Here is a 7,698-nt window from a genome sequence, read left to right as displayed (position 1 = left end):
GGGTTTCTATGCCAGAAGACTCTATCTGTTAATAAACAAGGGATGGGCTTCCCTGGTGGCGCACTGGTTAAGAATCTGCCTGCCAATGCAGGGGACACGGGTTCAAACCCTGGTCAGGGAAGTTCCCACATGCCGCGGAGCAACTAGAGCCCGCGAGCCACAACTACTGAGCCCATGTGCCACAACTACTGAAGCCTACACGCCTAGAGCCCGTGCTCTGCGACAAGAGAAGCCACCACAATGAGAAGCCCATGCACCGCAAGGAAGAGCAGCCCCCACTTGACGCAACTAGAGAAAGCCTGCGCGCAGCAACAGAGACCCAATGCAGCCAAAAATAAATAAATAAATTTATTTAAAAAAATAAAATAAAAAATAAACAAGGGAGGTTTAATGTAGGCAGTCTGAAGAAGGCCTTGTGGACAGTCCTTCCCCCTCTTAGCTGACTAGCTATATAGGGCAAGTCTACTTTAAATCTGCCTTGGTTTCACCACTTAATAACCTATTTGTTGTGTGACTATAGGCAAGTTACCTAATCTCTTTGCACCTTGGTTTCCTCATCTGTTAAATGGGAATAATAATCAGGGTGAGAGGAAGGTGAATCATGGTTCTTAACACAGTTCACCTCGCTGCCAACGTATTTATCACTGGGAATACAGCCTCTGTAAGTTCTCTACGGCAGGGGTTCTCAATTTCCCAAAGAGCTTGTTAAAATACAGATTCTGAAGCAGTTGGTCTGGAGTGGAGCCCAAGATTCTACAGTTCCCAGGGACCCAGGTACTGCTGATGCCACTCATCCAAAGACACATTTTGAGCAGCAAGACTTACCGTGTGTCCCCACTTCTATATATTCTGGTCCCACTTTATTGAAAGAAAAAGTCAGAAAGCTTTAATCAGACTCCGATTCTACTGACTTCAGCTCTGGAAATTCTAGACTTTTTGAGCAATACGATACCTGAGACTTAGAGACTAAATAGTTTAACATCTCCAGCTTACAAGTGAGGGAAAGGAAAGCCCGGAGCTGATAAGCACCACATCTTACATCACAGAGCAACAGATCTGGTACCAGCATCTGGGTTTCCCAGCTCGCAATCCTTACACTTACCAGGAATACAGTGATTGAGGACAAAGTCTTAACAAAACACCCCCCTAAACAAACATCCTAATTGAGGAAGCATGGGGGACAGAAGGACAATGGCGGCCTCTAGAGAGAAGCCAATAGGGGTATGGTGCTTCATTCTGATCCAGAATGTTCCTCTGAACCTTCCCCAAGGAACAGAAGTGAGTGACTCGTCCATATTTTGTCAATATCTTAGAATCGAAGCAAGATTATATGCAAAACATCCCAGGCCATTTTCAACTGAAAATGATTTTTCTTTCCCTTGGAAATTTTAAAAACACTCAGCCAGGATTCAGCCTGTCTTTACTTGGCCTTTGCACCTTTGAATCTCAGGCTTCAGGTTCTCGCTCTTTGAAAGAACAAGCCCTTCAGGAGAACAAAACCACTGGAGTCCTCCTCGAAGAACAGGCAGTAATGATGACAGCCAGCTCCCAGCGCTATGAGACAGTCGACACAGAGGGGGGTCTTTCTCCATATCCATGACTAACCACTCCAGCTTCCTGTGAATGTGTTATAAATGTTCCCGGAGATGCACTGCAGCCCAGTGGGTGCTTTTTGGCTCTGTCTCACCACATATGTTATCTTCATGGTAGCTGCTCCCAAAAAGGGTTGTTAACTCAGAGGAATCTCTTCACAGATTCATGTCTGGCTTTAAAACAAGGAGCTCTCAGACCTGTCAAATCAGGGAAACAGACGGTGTCTCTATTTTGGGGTACCTTTCCCCTCTGGGTTTGTAAAGGTTTCCTCTGGGAGGAGTCTTCCCGTTTACATGTATTTGATTACTTGCATGTTGGAAAGCAACTGTGAGTCTGGAAAAGAGCCTTTTTTAAGGTGTACAGTTTAGGGAAGTTCAGGTTGAATCCATAGGGACGGAGGTAGCAGAAGGTGGGAGAGGGACACAACGCACGGCTTAACGTACACAGCATGTAGCATTAGTTGAACACTTCTGTGGTTGCCATAGGAATGAGAAGACTTTTGATTTTAAATCATCGCTCCTCTGGAGCTACGTTAAAAATGTGACAGTGGATTCTTGCTGTTTACCACTACCAGCTTTTTAAATGGGGGCTCTTTTAAAAATGCAGCCCAGATGTTTACTCTACGGAAGGAGGTTACACTAACCTGAAACAAACATGTCACTCTCAAGGCCCAAAAAACTAAAGAACGTGGACTTCTCCCAGTTACCTTGGGCTCCACAACTTCCAAGCTAGTGAAACATAATGTAGTTCCGATATTTTCTTCCCCAGACCGGATTTGTGAAATACACAAAAGAGCCCGTGGTGGTAACTCAACCAAGTTAATTACCATTAAATTGTTGTGGGAGGATATTTTGAAACCAAACAATTGGTTTAAAACCAATAGCTCTTGAAACCGTTCTAGAGATTATCTGTTTAAAACACGGTGGCGCACACGCTCCACCCTCACCCCCTGTATGTTTGCCCCACCAGTTAACCCTCTAATCCTTTTCTTTGCTAATTCAAAGTTCTGACACCAAGTACCAACCTGCAAACTCAGCTTAAAACACTGCACTAAGTTTCATTAGTAGCTACTCCTCCCTTCTCCCCACTGCCAACTAGACACTGTGTTGTATTATTCATCTAATTTGAAAAGCTATGGAGAAATTAAATACATTAAAAGTTGAGCACCTTACATAAAGCTTCCCAACTGGCATGCCAAGTTGGGCCCCTGAAGCTGACTGCCTCTGGACACATCTGCTCAATCATGAACGAATGTGATCATTTTCAAATACGTGCCTTAATATGAAAAAAGTTGGGAGAATCTAAGTTCAGCTAATTTGTAATCTCCTTGAGAAAAGGAGTTGGTCTAGTTTATTTTAACCCTAGCAGCTCGTGCAATGCCTGGCATGTAATGAATGATAAACAATTATGTGCCAATAAATAGTTATAAACTGGGCTCCCCTGGTGGTGCAGTGGTTAAGAATCCGCCTGCCAATGCAGGGGACACGGGTTCGAGCCCCGGTCTGGGAAGATACCACATGTCGCGGAGCAACTAAGCCCGTGTGCCACAACTACTGAAGTCCGTGCGCCACAACTACTGAAGTCCGTGCGCCTGGAGCCCGTGCTCCGCAACAAGAGAAGCCACCGCAGTGAGAAGCCCGTGCACCGCAACGAAGAGTAGCCGCCGCTCGCCGCAACTAGAGAAAGCCCGCGCGCAGCAACGAAGACCCAACGCAGCCAAAAATAAATAAATAAAATAAAATAAAAATAAAAATTTATTAAAAAATAGTTATAAATAAACACGTAGTGACTGAACACTTGGATTGGACAATATCTGTGACGCAGCCCTGGAAGAACAGAAACGTTTGTTGAGTCTCTCAGTACTCAGTGGGTAAAGTTCCTACTCCGTGCCCGGCATCTACGCTTAACTCGGCTGAGGAAAGAGAAGATGAGCTTATGAAAAATAGTGGACAAAATTCTGCTCTAGTTTGTAATTCCCTGTTGCCAACTTCTCTCAGGAAAGCAGAGTGGTAAAAAGAACAACAAAGGCCCTTTTGGTGGAGCTATCTTGACGTGGGTCCTCAATGCTCCCTAGACTTTGCATGACTGTCCAGAAAAAGAACACACATTAAAGAGCTCACTAAGGGCCACCAGCTCTCTGTGAGGGAAAATAATTATAATAACTTACACTCTTGGAGTACTTATTATGAGCCAGGAACCACTCTAGATGTGTTACACCTAATAATTCCTTTAATCCTCATGTATACATGATTAACTGTAACATGAGTTAGAAATATAGACCAAATACCATGGGACTTCAGAGGACCGGGAGCTTATTTGCAGTCAAAATGATGGAGGTAATATTTCGACTGACATGTGGGACAGATGCAGCTGCGGTGGGGTGTCTCACGGCCTGCAACTCCTTGCACTTGTAAGCTGTTAAAAATATTTCAAAATAATACCTACCCTCAATACTTCCTGTGTGTCAAGTACTGTGTTGTCTACATAGATGATCTCTTTTGATTCTTATTTTTATTCCTGTACTACAGAGCTGGAAACTGAGGTCTAAAGAGGTTAGCTTGCTCAGCTAAGAAGCAGCAGAACCGGGAGTCCCAAGCTCATACTTTTAGCTATTTTACTGCATTGTCTCCTGGATAACATTTCTTTGGTGTTTATTATACAGCAGTGAGTGCTGTGAGGCTGAATATTACATTTTTCCCCATGCACTAATAATGCTTGTGAGAAATTAAAACTCAGTGAATACCAATAAGGTCCTCTTTGTTTCAGAAGCAAGTGCCCACCTACCATCACCCTCATTTTACGAGCATCAGGGAGGGGGTGAGTTTTCTGTTATCTTCAATCCACTAGGAGCAGAGAATGCTGACTTGGAAACTACTTACCTAGGATATGATACTCCTCAGTGCCTTCAGGTAATACATCCTAAAGACATTTAACTCTGAAATTAAACCAGAGACTGTATCATGAATAATAATATATGTTATGCAAAGATATGCCTCAAATACCCTTGCACAATATGCATAAGGCAAACATTTAGTATTACTACTTAAGCACATAAACCCTTGCTATAGAATTTGTTAGTGTATTCAACACCTAAAAGGAATGAAACAGTTCCCAAAGTTCCTTTGACTTACACCGTTTTGTTTTTTGACCTTGGCATTTGGGAACACAAAAAAGGTAGTTCAAAGTCACTCCTATGCCTAAATTCATTTTGATCATTTTCTTCTATGAATTTCTTCCTCTGTCCTTGTCTCCATCCCTATCTCTTTCTAATCTCTACATCTACCTCAACATTTATCTATCTAACTTATCTATCATCAATCCCCACTGTGCATTGTAATGTGGGATTGTAAAAATGACCTCACAACGACCTAAAATTGATTTTTACTCTTTTGATACAATTCACTCTCTGTGGGCTCCCACTGGTACAGCCAAACCTATTTTCCTAATGTGTTCTGGACGTTCAGGGGTCATATCTTCTGTGTAAGGTCTGTAAGACTTATGGCACGTAGAAACCATTATTCTTTCTTTCTTCAACATGTTTTTGGATATTTTTCAGGTTGCCATCTGGATTTTTAGGAGGACTAGGAAAATACAGTTGAACTTGTGATTAATTTTTTCAGCTCCCTCCAGGAAAGTTGAAACAAATTACACACATACACACACATCAAGAATTGAGGGCAATGTGATTTTCTCGCCAGAGGGAATGAAGTCAAATTTCATTCTTACATACCCTCAAAGTGGTGCTTACAAAAAAAAAAAAAAGAGCTGCTACTCTCAACACATTTCTCCATCATTAGTTGGCCATTTTCATGTCTTCGTATTTAGGGTTTTGAGAGTTATAGTAAGTAGAGAGTTGCTTGAGAATTCCTCATTTCCCTACTCAACATTTCTTCATTTCCCTATATCCAGATCAGTAGATAAACACTGAGATAGAGATATAATTTATGAGTATTCTTTCTGACAAGCCAAGAAATTTCCACATTAGACGCAAGATGGGCTTACTAGAATCCAGTTGGCAGAGGGAAAGATGACATTTTGAAATCTTGTTCTTCACTATGTGAATTGACCCTTCTACAAAGTATTAAAAGAGGGGAAAGGATATTTTTAGAAGTGGGCAGCAAGTGGAACCAAAGGCTTCACTCCTCTTGGCTCTGGCCTTTGCCATTTTGGCCAATGCAGCCTCTCTCCTAGTGTGGATCTCTGGAATGTAGTTTCAAGAACAGAAGCCTGCATGATTTTGTTGTGAAGAATTTTCCTGCTAGCTGAGGATGGGCCAAAGGGGAAACTCCTTTGACATAATGTTCTTGAAATAGGATTTAGGAGTCTGCCTCTGGTCCTTTAAGGGAGTTTCAAGCCCTGGTCCAAACTAAGATGTTTACAGATTTAACGTTCTTATTTGCCAGCTGAATACCTGGTACATTATACATAAGTAAGCCCTCAAAACATGACTACATGCTTACATGGAATAAAATTAGGTTCCTCCTCCCTGTGAGACTATTTTTTTTCTCAGTCCATCTTTCCAACCCTCCCAGCTTTCTTTAGCTTTCCAACTATCATCAAAATCTTTTCACAAGAAAAGATTGGAAATTAATTTATACTAAAGAAAAAGTAATTGATGATGGCTTAACGTGTTTCCTTTCCCAGGGAGATTTCAGTAAAAATAAAGCCCCAGATAAAGTGTCTGCAGTACCCCTACCATCTAATGACAAGCTTTATTGAGGAGAGAAGGAAAGATTCTTTTTGAGTGTTGGATCAAGAGATAAGAGAGTGACTTGCCGAGCAGAGAGAACCGGCTGCTATTGAAGCATATCATTCTCAGGTCAACTATTTGCAAAAATAAATGAATATATTATTTTCTATACTTGTTTAGTGAGCTAGCACTTAACCAAAGATCTTCAGTCTAGGTACTCCCCCCGCCCAAGGGATCCAAAATATCCTCACACTTTGAGAGCTCCTAATATTTTTAAAGTTAGTTGAGTCTTTTGGGAAAAAAGGAACTTCCCCAAGATTTCATTCAGGTAGAAGGCAGAACATCACGTAGTCCAACACAAATAAAAACATGGTCTTCTAGAGATCTCTGGAATATAGTAAAGCAATTAAACAAAAAAATATTAATTGTAAAATTGTCAATAACACAAACTTCTTTATCTCTTAGCAAACAGAGTAAACCCAGACTGACTCTGATGGAAGTTGTTTGGATGATATTAAAAGAGCAAATTGTCTAACTGCAAATCATGTGAACCTGTCTCCCAGATCGTTTGGGTCTTATGCCATCCAATTGTATAAATAAGTACACCTCAAAGATAAATTAATACAAACTGTTATCTTTACTGATCTCCAGATTCCATCTTGAAATATGCCTTCACTTTTTAATTAATCAAACACTTCTTCCTTTTGTATATAGAATACTCACACACATATTCTGTTACCACCAAACTGAACAGAAAAGTATAAACATCTCTGCCAAGTCATGTATTTTAAATAATACTAGATTATTGATTTCAGCCTTACAATGCTAAACTTTCATATTGTAATGCCATCAATGTAAAAGACGTAACTCTGGCTTTTTAAAAATGATTTTTTATCTCTAGCTCACTGAGATATGTTAACACTGTCTGAGTTAACTTTTAGACCTGATGTCTCAAGGATGTTTTGGGCTGAATTGTTCAGGGCTGTATAAGAGTTATTCTGAATACTTGCTGTAACCTTGCCTTCTTCTCTGTCTGGTTCTATTATATCTCAGAACAATGGGCCATTATAAATGCTGCTTTTGAGTAGATTAAAGTTATAAAACGGAGCTGAGCTGATCAGATCTTGACATTGGGTGTTGAACATTACAATACTTCCCCACCTTTAAAAATAATGCCTCACACAGATATTGCTATATGTGATCTACAGCTATGCTCCCCAGAGAATAAAATCATCCTTTGTAATCTATTTCTGAACCTGGTCATATGATGTTAAATAACTCAGCCGTTAATTACTTAGTAAAATAAAGTCTCTTTTTGCAAGTGAATAATCATCCCCTTCCCAAATACATTTCTTTAAGTTGAAATTTTCCTCTCCAAGTTTTCTTTAAAACTTTGCCCTTGGACTTCCCTGGTG

This window comes from Balaenoptera acutorostrata, chromosome 10 (genome assembly GCF_949987535.1).
Source record: "Balaenoptera acutorostrata chromosome 10, mBalAcu1.1, whole genome shotgun sequence".
Lineage (NCBI taxonomy): Eukaryota > Metazoa > Chordata > Mammalia > Artiodactyla > Balaenopteridae > Balaenoptera > Balaenoptera acutorostrata.
The sequence above is the reverse complement of the archived record's forward strand: the minus strand, read 5'-3'. Positions refer to the sequence as shown.